This window comes from Triturus cristatus, chromosome 12 (assembly GCF_964204655.1).
Source record: "Triturus cristatus chromosome 12, aTriCri1.1, whole genome shotgun sequence".
Taxonomy (NCBI): domain Eukaryota; kingdom Metazoa; phylum Chordata; class Amphibia; order Caudata; family Salamandridae; genus Triturus; species Triturus cristatus.
Genome location: NC_140595.1, coordinates 823611611 through 823629679, shown reverse-complemented (window position 1 = coordinate 823629679; position 18069 = coordinate 823611611). Strand labels below are relative to the sequence as shown.

At 47.6% G+C, this 18069-nt stretch overlaps 1 long non-coding RNA gene across 1 annotated transcript in view; it reads left to right on the top strand.

Annotated features, from left to right (window-relative positions):
* Nucleotides 1-17055, top strand: part of LOC146782988 (uncharacterized) — an 87549-nt gene extending 70494 nt beyond the window's left edge. Inside the window, exon 2 of the long non-coding RNA XR_014972167.1 lies at nucleotides 16518-17055. This is a non-coding gene — a long non-coding RNA (uncharacterized LOC146782988). The remainder of the gene's footprint in view (nucleotides 1-16517) is intronic.
* The last annotated feature ends 1014 nt before the right edge of the window (nucleotides 17056-18069 follow it).

Here is an 18069-nt window from a genome sequence, read left to right as displayed (position 1 = left end):
TGTTCTTATTATGGTGTTTTTGTGTGGGGCACAGTTTGAGGTTGCATTTCGGGTGGCCACTGCGCAGGGCACTTTGAATGTGTGGAAACAGACTGCACATGCGGAGACACATTGCACCTGTGGAGACATCAGTAGATGTTTGTTGAGAAGTGGAGGGACTATGAGTCGTGTAACGCATGTTTGGGGTTTTATTGTAAATCCCACTTCCTCCAAATCAGACCAACCGTAACGATATAACTCAGCCGGATAATGAGCTTGTCGGGTATGACTGCATTCATAGTATTTTGGAGTCCTAATCCCTTTCCCCCCTCCTGGAGTAAGCCTTGACTGCTCGCTATTGCAAATTTGGAGAAACAACTTAAGAAAATAAACAATTCTGGTATCCATGCAGAATTAATTAGTTTTAAGCTGTGAAACACTAAAGATAATTGTCAGTATCTTCCGCACATACAGTGCCGTAACCACCCACTGCCCCAGGTCCAGGTCCCGTGGATACATTTAAACCACTTAATCTCCCCGTGCCTACCATAAATGTATGTGTCCTTAACTGGTGTTCATGAAAAGCGCGGGTGTTGATGATTAAGTGCCGGTGCTGAGCACTGGAAACCACTGGCTCAAATTGAGCACTGATGGTGAGTTGGGCCAAGCAGGGGATGGTGTTGTGGTCTGTAGGACGGTGTGTTGCATCATGAACTATGATCTTATGAGGGAGCTGGGCCTGATGTCCCAGTAGATTCATAAATCCACTGCAGGGATCTGTGTTTCATCCAATGTTCCAGGATACAAATCAGGAAGGTCCACTCAGCTTCTTATTCTCCTAACGGTGATAAAATGAGATCTGGTGGGTAACAATAAACATCTTATAAATAGCCCCAGTGCCCTGCATCAGAGCGTGTGTTACAAAAACACACCATGATATAGTGTGAAGCGGGCCTGGGTCCCTATAGTTTGTTTAGGGGAAGCAATGTCTGCCCCATGGCAACCTATGGACCAGGTGTGTGTGCGTGTCATGAGACGGATGCTGAGCATGTTTCAGACATTGTTTTCCGCAGCCCCCTCCGCCCCCACCCCGCTCACTTTATGTAATCACAGTCGGTCTGTTTGCATAAAAGCGCCGAGACGCAATCTCACAATCCGATGCCGCCTACTGATCGGAAGTGCACCATTGTGCATCAACTCTCAGTTACAATAACAAAACGCCCCCGGCGCTTCTATTTCAAAGCCATCCCAAGGCCGAGTGAATCATCCGCCTGAAGTGGCGCAGAGCACGAGGCATCGAGGAGGGGGCACCCGTGCCAACACCTTCTCGCTGCAGGCAGCTTGCAGCTCTCTGGCCCGAGAGAAGCCAAGGTGGGCCTAGCAATGCCCCTGCGGTCTTCAGGCAATGCTCCGGCATGTTCACATGTGTGATCTTCGGCACAAAATTTTCTTTGTGTTGTCCCAACATCATTGACTATTACATGAACTGATCTACCGGGCTCCGAAGTCTATAGAGGTTGTACAAAAACGGGACTAAGTACATCGACCTTCAGCCGGCTTAGTATACATCTAGGGGCACATGTATGAGGGATTTGTATCATGCTAGCACCACGCAACGTAGAACATACACAACGCAAACCTCTCAGTCAAATTAACGAAGACACGCAAAGCCACTTTGCGTGGCTTTGAATGCTTCACAAATATGGAGTAATGCAACTCAGTGCAAATTGACGTGTTGCCTTACTCTGCGCAAGGGAGGAGTTCTCTTGGTGTTGCAGTGCGTGTTCCACGCAACTCCCATGGTTTTTGATGCATTCCCAGATTTACAAGACCGTGTAAACCTCAGAATGCGCCACAATCTTACGTCTTCCAGGTGAGGCATAACGAAGAGAAGTATGTTTATTTCTCCTCGTTTTTTTCTTCTTTCCATTTTGCAGCATACATAGAAAGAGGAAACTCTCCTATAGATTGTGTGTGTGCCGGGTGGTGCTCTTTCCTGAACAAAAGCAATCTTGCCTCTAATGCAGGCACCTTGGTGCTAGGCTGTCAAAACAGCACCAGCGCAGGCGGAAAAGACAGGAATGCACCATATTGGATAAATCCGGCACATTCCTGCCCCGCACCTGTGACGCAGGGCAGCGCAGCAAGGTGACTTGCAGCGCTGCCACACCAAGGTGACTTGCAGCGCTGCCACACCAAGGTGACTTGCAGCGCTGCCACACCAAGGTCACTTGCTGCGCTGCCACACCAAGGTCACTTGCTGCGCTGCCCTGCCGTACAATTCAAGTGAATACGTCCCTCAGTCTCGGAGGGTCCAGTCATTCTTAGCAGGAACATCTGTGGTTATTATATAGCGCTCTCTCAGAAATTATCAGAGAGGAAGTCAGGGCGCTTTCCAACGTTTCGCATCGTTTGAAAAAGAATGAATCACATTCTACCATTCTTCCGTAATACAGAGAGCCTGTTTAAAACGATATTATAGGCAGAAGTTTGCAAGACCGTGGTTTGGATAATTGAGAGGGGGTTCCATTTTCATTTAGCATTTTTTTCAGTTTTATATAGCACAAATGCGACCTGAAGATATTGGAGCGCTTTACATGAGCGCCAGTTGCATTACACTGGTGCTCCTAGTGCCCCCCCCCCCCACCCCACCCCCGGTCGTGTGGGTCAGCCCGGACTGAGACAGCATCCCGGGCACACACAGCCGCACCCGAGTACTTCACAGGTCTTTAAAAGACCATTTGTTTGTTAACAGGGCTTTGTTGTTTTTTCACCCCTTCTTAAGAGCCCCTGTATATCCATTCTGCATATTCCAGGCTGAGGCGTTCCCTGCCGAGGTGGCTGGTTTCTGCTAATAGAATAAATGTCTCCATGTTCTCTTGCTGTTCCTTCATTTTGATACAGTCGAGGGCTTTTGGATTTGTTTATCAACTTTCCGAGCAATACAGAAAAAAGGCCAGATTGTGTCCATGGCCCTGATTACAGGCAGAATGCGGCACAGGGTGTTGCTGGAAACACAGACACCGACGAACTAACTTTGGAACCAGCCTAATAAACCAAGTGCAGTGTTTGGGGGATTTGACGGTGGAACCTAAGAGGGGGTTTGGAAGAGTTTATTTCTTACACAAACAGATACAAATCATTCACTAGGGGCTCTGAGCCTTCACCCAGAAGAGACCAAGAGAGGTTCCCTTTCAGCTGGCTACTGTCACGACCAAGGGAGATATTGCGATTGTTGGGGCCAATCCCTTGTCGTAGGTCAGGGTGATAAACACCCCCCACTGGGGGAAAAAGGGGGCGAGGAGAGAGAGACAGAGGGAAACATCCCGGAAAATCTGGGCTGGATTCTCGGCCACAGCGTCTCAAATCCCTAATTATAGCTGCTGGGGTCTACCCTTGGGCGACAGAACATTAATGAATCTATTAAAGCAGTCAATGGCGTTCTACCAGCTAGCAGCACCTTGAATTCTGCCAAAGGCACATGCCCTCAATGGCAGATGACTGTTTGACGAGGATCACACTGCTTGTATGGAGGGTGTGCTTGAGGGTCAAGTAAGACGGTTATACGATTTTGAAAATAAATGTCATATAATTAGTGGTATATACCGAGTATGGAGGTATTTATGTGTCTACCGTATTTATTTACACATTCATTATGTATTACTCTGGAGAAAGGGTTGTTTATTTATCGGAAATGCACAGAGGAGCACACAGCTGAATAGACGTTGAGGGAATTTCTTTTGATGGAACATTAAACATTAATTTGTAACTGTTCAATAGAAAAACATTGATGAAAAATAATTTTAAAAAGTAAAGTAATTGGTAGCTCACCTGTGTGAGTATCCTGATTAAGGGCAGAAGTAAGTCCAACTCGTTAAGTAGCATACATGCCAATAGACCCGATTCATGGCTTTATTTGAGCTGTCTCCCGCCTGAAATTGCATTTTCTACAATAGAAGTCAATGGGGTATTTTCATTCTCCCGATTTTTTATTTTAAATCTCCCACGTCCCTGTCCTAAAATGTTGGCATGTGTGAAGTAGGTGTCACGGGTCCTATTGCATTCCTCGTGGCATTTCAGTGGCTTGGACTTTGGACCAGTGGAATTGAAGAGGACATGCGTAAGATCCACTCCTCAAACCCCCCCTCCACCGCCATCCACAAAAGGACCGCGTGTGCCCGCTACATGCCAGTTTGCTTCTCCTTCCAGGACAGTATCACCTGGAAATGATGCAAAGCCGTGCTGTTTGCAGATGCCGGCTTTAATTTAAAATATATATATAATGCCCAGGGGTGCAACGGCCATGGGTAAGAGGGCTTTACCCCCCTCACCCCCTTGTCACCTTCATTGGGCTGCCCGGCTAAGCTCGGGCTTCCAGTCTGTGGGTCTGGGCTCCTCCTAGCCTCCTGTCCTCTGAATGCATCTTCGCAGCAGCTGAAGGCTCCCTTTGTGTGTTGTCTTCATTGTTTGCTGTGCCCCCTTCAGGCCCTCACTGCCTAGTGGCTTCACTTCAAAGATTGATAGAATTATAGATGGGTAACAGTGAATTACAGGGATGTTTTCACAGAGGAATTACGAGTGGCATCAAGTAGAAAACGAGAACGTAGACAAACCTTGAGCATGTGATGGTAGGGATGCTGAAATACAGGAAATAAACTAGACATGCTGGGCCCATTTTTTTAAAATAGGAAAATGTGCTTTGAAAGCGTTACTACTTCATTAATACTGCACTCCAGTCATCTCTGGGTTCAAATGCAAAAACAACAATTGATGGACAGAATGCAGAACAATGTCATACATTCACCCCAGTACAGAGATCTGGGCCTAAATCCATCGTTTTTTTGCTCACCATGCCATTCCAGTTTGGACCCAGCCATATGCAAATCAGTCTTGACCCTGTGCCTCATGGGAACAGTCCAGCCCGAACTGCCAAGCCAGGATTAAACCCAGATCAGTTGACTGGGGGTGAGTGCTTGCAATGTTCAACTCTCCGTCCATCATTTCCTTTGGTTTTTGCTTTGTTCGCCATAAGTTGGTAGGGTATGCTCAGACGTGAGTCCCTTGCTCACTTTGCCACTGGATACAAGCAAGCCTGGCTGAAGACGGCTGAAATGCCAGAAACCGGTCCTAGGAAGCTTGTTTCCGGTCCAGGGAAGACATGGCTTGGCAGTTTGGGCTGGACTGTTCCCATGAGGCACAGGGTCAGACTGATTTGCATATGGCCATGTCTGAACTGGGGTGGCCGAGTGGAACGGTGATGGATTAAACCCAGATCAGTTGACTGGGGGTGAGTGCTTGCAATGTTCAACACTCCTTCCATCATTTCCTTTGGTTTTTGCTCTTTTATCTCTGGGTTCAACTCTGTTTTTATGGGGATAATGGCTTTGCCCCATATACAGGAAAAAAGTATACTCAAGGGCGTGATATAATTCCAGGGAAAAATCAGTTTAGAAACCTCTGCAGGAAATAGATGATTATATGTCAGAACGTAGAAAACACTGATTTGTGCCGGTTATATGGTTAGCTATGGGACTTAAACATCTCCTAACGCACTGTTCTGTGTTCACCCCAAGTGTCTGCAGTAATATCTGTAAAGGAAACCAAGGGTGCGCCCAGTCCGGTAGGAGCAGAGCCCGGGGGATTAGTATATATCAGACTACAATGGTTCCAACATTGATAATTAATAGGTGTATGTAGCTACTACCCACTAAGGAAACATGAATCAAACCAGAAAGGATCATCCCTCAGCCCGACATTGTTCAACATCTACATGGCCCCGCTCGCCCACGTCGCCAGACTGCACGACCTCAACATCATCTCCTACGCCGACAACACACAGCTGATCCTCTCCATCACCAAGGATCCCCTCACCGCCAAAACCAACCTTCACGAAGGAATGAAAGCCGTCACGGAATGGATGAAGAACAGCCATCTGAAGCTGATCTTGGACAAGACGGAGGTCCTCATCCTCGGCTCCACCCCCTCAGTCTGGGACGACTCCTGGTGGCCGACCGCCCTGGGAGCAGCACCAACACCCACGGACCACGTACGCAACCTGTGGTTCATCCTCGACTCAACGCTCTCCATGACCAAGCAAGTCAACGCTGTCTCATCCTCCTGCTTCAACACCCTCCGCATGCTCCGGAAGATCTACAGGTGGATCTCCACCGACACAAGAAGAACGGTCACCGAGGCCCTCGTCAGCAGCAGGCTGGACTACGGAAATGCCCTTTATGCAGGAGCCCCGGCCAAACTGCTGAAATGACTGCAACGCATACAGAACACCTCTGCCCACCTGATCCTCAACACAGTCACATCACACCCCACCTGAGAGACCTGCACTGGCTTCCCGTCAACAAGAGGATCACCTTCAAGCTCCTCACCTACGCTCACAAGGCACTTCACAACACCAGACCAGCATACCTCAACAAACGACTCACCTTCTACACCGCGAACCGCCAGCTCCGCTCCGTCGACCACGCCCTCGCTACCGTCCCCCGTATCCGACGAGCGACCTCCGGCGGCAGATCGTTCTCCCACCTCACTGCCAAGACCTGGAACACCCTCCCCATCCTCCTACGACAGACCCGGGACCTACTAACCTTCAGGAGACTACTCAAGACCTGGCTCTTCGAGCAGTAGCAGCACCCCCCCAGCGCCTTGAGACCCTCACGGGTGAGTAGTGCGCTTTACAAATTTCGTGATTGATTGAAAGTCAACCCCAATTTAGAAGTAAAAGAGAGCAACCATGGAAAAACAGTAACCAACACAGTGTGTTCACAAGAAAAACAAACTGTAGAAATAAGAGAGCCCAACCGTGGAAATACAGCAAACAAGACAGTTTGTTCCCAAGAAAAACAAACAATAGGAATTGGAAAAACAGTAAACAAGACAGTTTGTTCCAAAGAAAAACAAACTATAGAAATGAGAGAGGCCAACTGTGGAGAAACAGTATCCAAGACAGTAGTAGTAGTCAAAAGTCCATTATTGCTTAATTAATTAAAATCATGTGCAATTAGTGTACGGAAAAATAAATTATATACAAGAGCTTAAAAACAAGACAGTTTGTTCACAAGAAAAACAAACTGTAAGAGTAAAGTCCTGAAATGGCGAGGAGAGTGCCAAGTGAGTAGAAAAGTGACATGTGCATATAAACAAAAGAAAAGACGTACGACTCTTGAGTCTGAAGTAACCCTAATTATGCAACCTTCCACCCTTGAATTTGCCCCTGTCCTCTTTCCCCCTCTCCATACTGGTTGTGGTTTTCCTTTTATGGAGCTGTATCCTTGGCCACCTAAGGGGACCCTCGGTGGGCTTTCCTACCTCCACCTGGATGTAATGCCCTACATAAGTCTGTTTCACTGGCGTACGCCTACCCTGTACCAACCAAACTCGATGGTTTTTGTAACGAGTTTCTTTTTCTCAATAATAAGACACGACAGTGCCTCTATGCTACACAAGCTCCTCAAATTACTCGAGAACATGACAAGTCCTCCTGGTAGAGCCATTCTGTCAGGTTGCAGCTCCTTTTTGGAGCCCTCGGGGAGGTACATTGATACTTTTTATCGAAGTCCTGGTTCCCCCTTACAGAGGCCTGTGTCAAGGGCAGCACACATTTTATCAATTCAATTGAAGATATTGAGTCTGACCCTGCCAAAGAACTATTGGCTACTTTGGACATAGAATCTTTATATACCAACATCCCCCAGGAAGGGGTTTGTATGTCATAGAATCCTTACTCAATACCAGACCCACTCCTGTCCAAGTCCCACCGGGTTCATTATCTCACTACCCAGAATCGCCCTCACAAAAACATTCTTTTTGTTTGATGTTAAATGTTATTTCCAGCGCAAGGGAACTTCGAAGGGAGCAATCCTTTCTCCAAATGCTTGCTGTCTGTGCTCTTCCTTGCAGAGACCTTTAAGGCATGGGCAAAGTGGGCTCTGGCCCAGGGCCCCAACCTTTCAGGGGGGCCCCCGATAGAGCCTGCTCTGTTCTGCAGAGAGTCTTGCCCTGGTGACTGAATAATTCTTCAACTGATTGTTTTAAATACCGTTTTGTTTTTTCCTTTAATTTGTTTTTAATGTCTGTGATGTGTGAGAGTCTATTACAGGTATTTTGCAGAGAAATGTTGTGATTATGTTGCATGCAACATCCATAAAAAAGCTTCTTTTAGATCAAAACTGGAGCTCACATATGAGAAATGGCGGCGGTGTCACAGAGGTTATCTGCAGTAATATTAGTGAGCTGCTGCTGTGTTACAATAGTGAGACACACATCACTATCCCTGAATATTAGGTGTAAATACATTTAGGATTTGGACGCGTGTGCCTGTGCACTGTTTGTGACCTGGGCAAAAAAGGGCATGAAAGAGCTGAAACTGGACCATACATTCAAAACTGATCCAAACAAGGACCCCCACAATACGTTTGGCCCAGGGCCCCCAAAATCCTTAAACTGTCCCTGCTTCCCTGATGGATTGTGTGAGAAGTTGGCCTGGCATATGCTGTTCCTAGTTATAGGGACACCTTGCACCAGTCCAATTCGACTCCTATTGATGATAGGTTTAAGACAACCTTTAAGAAAGCTATCCTAGTGGTAGCTGTGGAGAGCAGCCTTCAGGCTAAGTCTTGAAGGAGTGTTAAGCTTATTGTTTTACCATAATAACCTCTTGAATAACCAAATGAAAGAGTAGCCCACACAGGTATATATATAAAATATATGTATTTATTCTAGACAGAATCCCACAGACACTTTATGTGGCTAGTGGCAAAGTTACAATTCAAACAAGCATTTCTAAACACAATAAATAGCACAGAAATCAATGGGCCCCAGGGGGGGACCAAACCATATACAAAAATAGTGGTATAAGAACCACGACAATTCTACAGGCAATGCCTAGGGCATTCAGGATCGCTGGCCCCTTAAGAATCCACCCACAGTTAAGAGGAAGGGGACCCACGGGAGGCGTGTGCAGTGCGAGAAGTTGCTGTCGGGATCGCAATGTTAGCCTATGGAGAATGTCGCGGTTGAATAATTAAGGTTTAAGGACACTTCTAACAACAGTACAAAGTTAAGGCTTGAGACTTAAGGCTTTGGAGAGCCCACCACCACGGAAGTACCGAAGTACCACTGTTACCTGCCCCAGGGAAGCCGGGTGCATAGGTCGATTCTGGTGTCGGGTCGCGGGCTGATTTTCTATGGAAAAGGAGTCCAAACTGCTGCTAGCTGGAAGTGTCGCTGAAGTCGTGAAGATTAAAGTTGAAGAAAAGACAAAGATGAACCTGAAAGCAGAGGGGACAGAGTCTGGGTCACAGCACAGTGACCAGGGAGCTCACAGGAAGGAGCTCGTGGATGTCGGGTGCTTCAGGTGTGGAAGGTACAGCTGGGCTCTGCAGTCACGGGCTCCGGGAGGCTTCAAGGAAGGCCAGCTTCTGGAGGGCGACTGTCCCACGTCGGCTGAGGGTCGCTGCGGTGTTAGTGTCCCAATTGGATCCACTAAGCATTGGCAACCGCAACCCACGCAAGATGAACAAAGCAGCTGCTGGTGCAGACCCACGTGGTCTGAGGGTGCTCTCCTTTGCAGGGAGCGTAGAGCAGGCCTGGAGCAACCAGGGGAACTCTTAGAAAAGAAGATTGTCCTCCGTCAGGGCCCACAAGTCGAGAGACAAGGGACCGCGGAAGGCAGCAAAATGGAGTGCGTAAAAGGGCTCCCACGGGCCACGGAGCGGGCCAGGGAGCTGAGGGTCGGCACAAATGCTGCTTGAAGGTTGGCTCAAGAATGGGCCAAAGCACAACTTCCCCACTGGTCGGGGTCGTGTGCTGGACAAGAGGTGGCCGGTGTCTCGGGGTATGCGGGGATCTCGACACCCACGTGGTCCAGGGTGCTCAGACTTGCTGGGCACGCTCACAGGACGCTGGGATGCACTGGAGACCCACCTCGAGGTCGCTGGAAGGCGTCGAAGGTCGTGAGAGCAACGAAGTTCCAACCGGGTATCTTGTAGTCTTTTAGGTGCCTGCCAAGCAGGGGGATAACTCCTTTATCCCAAGGGAGATTTCTTCAGTCAGCTGGGCAGCAGCTCGTCGAAGGTCAGTTCTGTGAAGTCCTGTACGAATCTAAGGCTCTAGGGCAAAGTTATTCCCATATATCCCCAAGATTAGGGGATGGTCCAAAATAGAGCCTACCAATCAGAGTAGAGGCGGGAAAGGGTGGCTACACCCACTCCCCTTTGTGTGTTTCCCGCCTGGGCGAGGGGCAGGATGCCCCTGAACCGGTTCCAGGCGGTGTATGCAGAATTGGGGCTCTGCAGCTGCCTACGTGCAACTCTGAATGGACTTTTGGTGCACCCACCCTGTTCCAATCCACATATCCTGACTGGGGAGGTGCTGGCACCTCCCTGCCACAGGAGCCCTATTGTCCAGATGGCGAGGCTGGGGTTTTCCCCAGCAACAGCCAGCCAGAGTCGTGTAGGTGGCGAACAGTAGCCATTTTGTGGTACATGTGCACTTTTAAATTGGTTTCCAAATTCTACCGCTTTTCCCATATCACCCTCCTAGCAAGGGGGAATCGTGCCCCCATGCCCATGGCTGGACTGGGGGTATGATTCCTTCATGTTTGACACCAAACACGATATGGTTCGGTGTAGCCATTCCAAAGTTACAGCGATGACGCAATAACTTATAATGCGGTTAAGAGTATATGGTATGGCTACACTACAAACAACCCAGTAACGTTTTTACGAAGGTTGCAGGGAGGCCCTACTCACGTAGGGGTCCCCCCTCACACATACCTCAGCACCCAGCCCTGTAGGATTACCAGGGCCTGCCATAGGGGTGACCTATGAGAGTATATGTGTTGTATGGTATGGGACATAGGGTACCTACGTCCCTGTAAGGGGTGCTAGCACCACCTTACCCAGGCTACAGTAGTGGCCTGGTGGTGTCAGTTTGGGTGGCTGTCCCAGGGTGGCACAATAAGTGCTGCAGCCCTGGTAGGCCTACTGGGGGACCCGTGCCCTGGGTACCTAGGGTACCATCTACAAGGGACTGGTAGGGCATGCCCAGCATCCAATTGGTCGGTACCTAGGGTACCCACATAGTTTGTCAGAGGAAGCAGATAGGCTGGGGTCCTGGATAGCAGGGCCACAGCCTGGCTAAAGTCATAAAAACAGTCAAAACATCAGCAAAAAGTTGGGGGCAACTATGCAGTCGATGCCACTCTCCTACAGATTGGAAGAACCATCTTGCATTCTCAACAATAAAAATCTTGGGGGGCGTGGCTAGGCATGGAGCAAGATGGGCGCAACTTAGTCAGCTCCGCCAACTTGCCGAGCCGATCCCGAGTTTCCCCCTGTAAATCCGTACAATATCCTTCATGAAGCTGTGATCTATGTACAGGAAAACCAGGGAGCCTGAGGTGTCCAGAGAGCCTGCGGAAAAGATCCTGGTTAGCCCAAAAGATCGGACTGGGGCGTAGTGCTATGTGCAGGCCTGGCGGGCTAAATTGAGGAGACGTGGCTGCGACGTTGTGAGCCGCAAGTTTACAATTTGGCGAACACCTAGGGGCGGGGCCCGGGGGTCTGGACCGGGCGAGAGGGCAACACTGCGTCCCCAGAACGTGGGACAGGATTTGCACTAGAATGCCCAGACACCGGAGAGCGGGCTCTGCGAGTGGACTGCTACCAAGAGGCGTGGCGCGGTGAGCCCGGGTGTATCTGGCCCGCCAGGGACGCACTTGCACTTCACTCTGTGCACTAAAGCCTGGCCTTGCAGAGACTGATCGTGGAGCCCTCACTCTTCTTCAACCTTGCCGGATCTAGTACCGGTCACGGACAGAGCCAGCATAAAGCCATCTTGAAGCCTGCACAGAGGGAGCAGCTCCTACCAGGCACCACTAGGAACTACACGGCTCAGCGGCCCTTGGCGTTGATCGGATTGAGGGAACTGCTGCCTGAGGAGACACGTTGAGTGCAGGACAGACGGGCGCGAGTCGCCACAGCACGGAAGGGGGGCTGAGGTTGGTGGCCTGGGGGCTGGCACAACCCTGAGACTGAAGGAGCCTGAAGGAAACGCATAGTCCGGACCTATTGGGGGTGGGCGGCCCTGAATAAATGCATCATCATCATACACAGTAAGTGGAGAGCAGAGAGAGACGGGGACCCATGCCTGGGAGACACATCCCGCTGAGCCAATTGAGAGGGGGGATTCTAGGGAGGTTGCAGCAGGAATCCCAACAGGCTGCCAGACATGTGCAGTGGTCTGGGCAGGCAGCGGAGAATACTACCGGAGGCCTGCCTCCCCCTTGTGAACACAGGCAGAAGGTGCTGGCGCGGCAAGAGGCAGAACAAATGACGGGAGGAAAGGGTCACCTCAGTGGCTAGCAGACGAAATTGGATATATGCACAATGCCAAAGTAGTGGATGGGTGGCGGAATGGGGGAGGAGGACCCTGCCCTCTCTTCGTCAGCACCCGCAACGGCGACAGAGCCTACTCTATCTGATGTCATGACGGCGCTGCAGGGAGTGCGGTCGGACCTGGCTGGGAAAATTGACACTGTGACCTCTGAAGTAACGCTCATCATAGCAGACCTGAGAAACATGAGTGCCAGAGTGAAGGAGGTGAAAGAAGTCACAACTGCATTAGTGACTGACACAAAAATATTTCAAGGGAGAGTACAGAACCTCACCACCAAAACCAAAGTCCTGGAAGCTAGGATGAAGGATCAGGAGGGCTGCTCTCGCCGGAATAACGTTCAGAGGATCTCATATTAAAGACACTCAAACCCAAGGAGTTGTCCAAATTCTTCTCTGTGGAGAGAGCCCACAGAGTCCCAGGTGCCTTGCAAAGACCGGGGGCACCACCACTCCCCATCATTGCCTGGATTCTCAACTACTGGGATAGAGACACAATCGTACCAGCGGCCAGTGGGGTACCACTGATCAAAATAGATAATACAACTATCACTCTATTCTCGGATTTTACAATAGAGGTGCAGCAGGTGCGACAAACTTTTTGGGACGTCAAGAAAGCATTGAGAGCCAAAGAGATCAAGTATTCCATGCTGTTTCCATCAACCCTTCGAGTAAAGGCAGAGGGTAAAGTGTGGAGGTTCCCAACCACAGAGGAGGCCTGGGAGTGGCTTGATTGATAGTGAACTGCGGGACGACAACGACGTGTGCACCGAGGCGGTAGAGGAACAGTGCATCAGAGAACACAGGCTGAACCGGATCAGCGGTCTCCACTGCCCGGAGACTCTCGGGCAAGCCTAGATGAACAATGATTATGGGAAGACTAGGACCAGCATCTGGGAGTCACAGAGCAACGCCCAGGATCTCATGATACTGATAAGCATCGCCAACTCAGGAATCCGGCACAGAAGATGGACTCTAGAGACACAGATAAGCATAACATTTGTACTTGCCACCAACACACCTATCGTAGACCTAAAATACAGACATGTGACTATTTCCAGAGTGACACAGACTGAGCCTCCCAGCAATATCATGGGGGACAGGGGCGGGCTCAAAGGCAGGTAAACTCATGGCTTAAGTCCATCTGATGCCTGTTAGTGAATGTTAATGGCTTCGGGAATAAAGTTAAACGCACAATGGTAATGCAATATATACAAAGGCCCTCTCCTGACATAGTTCTACTCCAAGAAACACACCTGCTGGGAAATTACATGTAAAGCGCTAGACAGATTCAGGTACAAGTTAGCAGCGCATGCTGGATTTACCACAGGCTCTCGGGAGTGGGTATACTTATTAGAACCGCGCTACCATTTACACTCCAGAAAACATGGCAGGACCGTCTGGGAAGAAGTGTGGCCATTACGGGGACGTTAGAGGGCCAGGCTCTCAATCTGTGCTCAGTATACGTGCCACCCAAGCTGCACCCAAATACTTAACCGGACGTAAGCGCACTACTCCTGGAACTCCTCTACGGGGTGTTGGTACTGGGTGGTGATCTCAACGCAGTAATAGATCCCTATAGAGATAGGCTGTCAAATACACAGAAGGGCTCAGAGAATGATGTTCTAAAAACATTCATAACATCCCCAGGGCTGGTGGACTTGTGGTGGGAACATAACCCCCTCGTCCAGCAATACACCTTTTTCTCAGCCTCACATGGAGAGTAGTCATAGCTGGATTATATTCTAATACACTCTGGTACGGCCAACACATTTAGGGAGACAGTACATAGGGCGAGAGGTATATCAGACCACTCACCAATCGAGGTGCGAATGGATCACTACGTGATGGGTCGGAAAGAATATCTCAATCCACTATATATTAAGAGCCAGGCAGTAAGCTACCGGAGCATATACAAACCACTATACGAATCTGGAGGGAGGAGACTAAATTCCTGGGATGAGAAGGTAAAGTCACGGAGCGAACACCACTGTGGAATAGTAACATGCAGGAAGAGGTACGAGAGTTGCTGGGTTTTCGCGCGTGAGCGCAGCTGAGCATTGAGTACCTTGGCGATGTCTGCAAAGGTCAGAAAATTATAGACTTCTGAACCCTACAAGCATACTATCAAATGCCAGCCACTGAACTGTTTTGATATATACAACTACAACATGCAATTAAAGTACATATTTGTAAATGACAATGACTATTATTTTTGTTTTTTAAAACATCAAATACAGTTAAAACCACACAGAATACATATATAACCTGGCAACATTTCAGCAGGTGTAATTGGTAATTATGGTGCCACCTATGTCCATAATTGGCATCAGTTCTTAGGTAGCAGCTGGGAGGGCAGTCGCTGTACTGCTCCCTGTTCTGAAACCTGTTTGGGTGGAATGCAGGATTCCATTGGACTATAGAAATGAAATAAGATGTTTGTTTACAAATTTCTCCAGGATTTTCCTGGTAAAAGGTAGATTGAACGGTAGTTCTCACGCAGTAATGGATCAGCCCTCGTTTTTGTCAGAAGTGGTCTGACTGTGGCATGTTTCCACATAGGTGAGACTTTACTGGTTTTTAATGACTTATTGAACATATTAGTCGCTATGGTAATAACAGGCATCCTACCTTTAGACAGACTGTCAGGGGGTGCAAGATCCTAATTTGAGAGACTACAGAATAGCCTGTGTATCTTCCACGGTCATCTCAGAGAAGTTGCTCATCTTTTCATTCATCTGTTCTAGGGGTTTGAAAGTCTCCTCATGTTCTCCTAGAGTATGGAGAATAATATTGACCTTTTGCGGAGTTCGACGCATTTTGAAAGTCAGAAATCATGTGTACGCTATTAGTGGGTATATTCTTATTAAACATTGAGCAATTGTTTAGTCTATTTAATCAAACAAAATAGGTTTTTTTGTACAGCAGAAATGCTGAGCTCACATATTTGAAGATGCTCTCAAATATGATAAAGACGAAAAATGCAACTCCGTTAAATAAAATGTTTGCCTAGGATCACACACTTTGAGACCAGTTTATGGATCAAGTACATTATTGTTAGGCCTAGTAGATTATTCAAGTTACCAGGCCTGCCGGTCTATGACAAGTTTTATTCTTTTTTTAGGCCTGCTTAAGTTGTAGCTGAATTGTTTTGCATGCACTGTTACGAAATATTTCCACAAACATTAAAACTTTTTTGTGGCCTGTTGCTAGCCGCTCTCATGTGTAATGTGAAATTCTGCAGAGTTCCAAAAAAACTCAGTGAGATTCCACAGAACTCCAGAAATGGGCAGAATAATATTCGTCCAGCTTTTCGTGCTGTTTTTTTCACTCCAGTAGCACATTTCACGCTGAAAATCAGCACAAACTGCATCACGTGGTGCACAAAAGCACAGCCATTTTAGTTTACCTGCTTTCTCTGCTATTCTGTGCATGGTACTGGGCCTATTTTTGAATCTGTTTTTATATGTGCCAATCCTCACCCTATCCCACTAATCCACCCCTCATTAACTTATTTTTTATCAGTGTGTGTCTCTCTGTCTATGTATTTTATGTTTTTGTCTTTTTTTTTGCTTTATTGTGACTTTTTGTACTTTGTTTTTATTTTCCCTTTCCTTGTGTTTCTCTTCCTTTCTGCTTTGTGTTGTCCTACTTTTTTTTCACCCGGCCCCTGGCAGAACAAGCAGCGGCACCAGTGCCACAAGTCACGGTCCATTACAGCTGCCCAAGCTACAGACTGCCAAGAGTAGCAGATCCAATGCTAGCATGCCTCCATTAATGTTACACAACAAGAATACTATTAATTGTGCTACTTATATGCCTTCCTCATTAATGAGAGGACACTTTTCTTTTTACACACAAAGTGTCTGTTTAGTTTTTACTATGAAATCCTTTAAACTGAAAAAAATACACTTTTATTCTGGTGGCAGTCTGACTTATTTCCTTTCAGTCAGTGCTTTATGTGCTGCATGTGTGGGGAAAGCTTGACCCTGTGACTAATCACATCAAAATGTCCAATGGCCCGAGGAGCCCAGAAATGTTCTGCTACTGTGCTACTATATAAACAAGTGTTTGGACTGAGCATTATTTACAATTTGTCTTTTTTATTGTTTTTATTTCTTGATATAGCTACTTCTGGTGGTCCACCATCACGGCAGGAGATAGCTGCCCGGCTGTGGCGCTATCATGTGGAGGCCATCCAGGCCAAATATCACTGGCTGGTGGCTTTGGAGGAGGAGAAGGCGGAGTCATGGGTCACTGCCCCCAGTCCCTCAGGCTAACTGCCAGTGCCTCCATCCTGGCCACACCAACGCCAGCGCCACCGGCAGACAGGAGCCACCACTGCTGTCTCCCCTCCTCATCATCCACAGACCGGCTTCTCCATCACGTCCTATGAGAGCTGGCATTGCTTCTCCAAGAGGTGGCACGCATTCACGCCCGGCTAAATACCCTCTAGGCTCTTTTTTAATATACCTTTTTTGATGGGAGGGACTTTTGTTGTGGGTAGAGAGAGTGGGAATTTGGAAGGGCAGCTGGGGCAAGGAGGACTTTGTTCGACTTATGAGGCAATTTATTTATTTGTTTTGGGAGAGGAGTGGGCCTGTTGTGGGTGGAGAAGGTGGGTTTTATTTGTAAAACAAATAAATAAATGGTAATTGTTTCTTGATATGACACCAATCTTGCTTTTGTCTTTGCACTGCATTTAGCGCAGCCTGTTTTGTTTTAATTGCTAAAAAGCTGTCCTCTGAACAGTCACATACTGCACATTGACTTTTCCCTCTAGACCTTCCCCAGCTGATTCTGAAGTCCCTTGCTATAAAATTATTATTTTGCTAGGTTATAGGTTACTTACTTCACTTATACCCACACAATACCCATTACCAGAGTGAAAACAACACAGAATAGGTCTGTCTTATTGCTTGAGGATGTTAACTGTTGCCACTTTTGCAGCACCCAGCCACTTATCAAAGTGTATACCAGTTAGTTATACCCTTGTCCTACTACATTCTGTAACTATATTGACCAATGTGGGGGTATGCCTATGCCAAGATTTGCTACAACATACATAAAAACATTTTTATTTTCAGAAGAAGTTACTAACTAAACTAGTTCACTTTACTTCTTAGTTCTATTACCTGAATAGATGAAGCAATGGCTGCTACATTTCTCAATCTTCCAAAACCTTATTGCTGGGTTTCCCAAGGTGCCTTCTTAATGGTGGTGGACGTAGTAGCAGGCTAGCATGCTAATAGGGAAGACATCACAAGCGAGGTTCCACCCCCAACAGGTGAACTCCAGCTGTGGGATTAATTAAAAGGAGTATCCATCACAGGCAACTAGATTGAAAGAAAACAGAGTTAGTGGGTTATTTATATCCTAATTTATCAAAGACTAAGACCAGACTACCACCATGACACAAATACCTGATATTATAATAAAAACTAGCAGTAGTAACTTCTTCTGAGCAATGTTGAGCTAGTATTTAATTAGTTGATGAAAACAATTAAACTAAACTTACGAAATCCTCGAATCAGGAGAAGTGGACTCAGGAGAAGGTTAAGCATTTACTCTACACAAGGCTTGAACGATGATTTTGACGAATGATGTTATATATGTAAATTATGTATCTCTTTTATGGGTGGGTAGGTAAGTGGGGATGATGTGGGCTATTGCTCAGGTA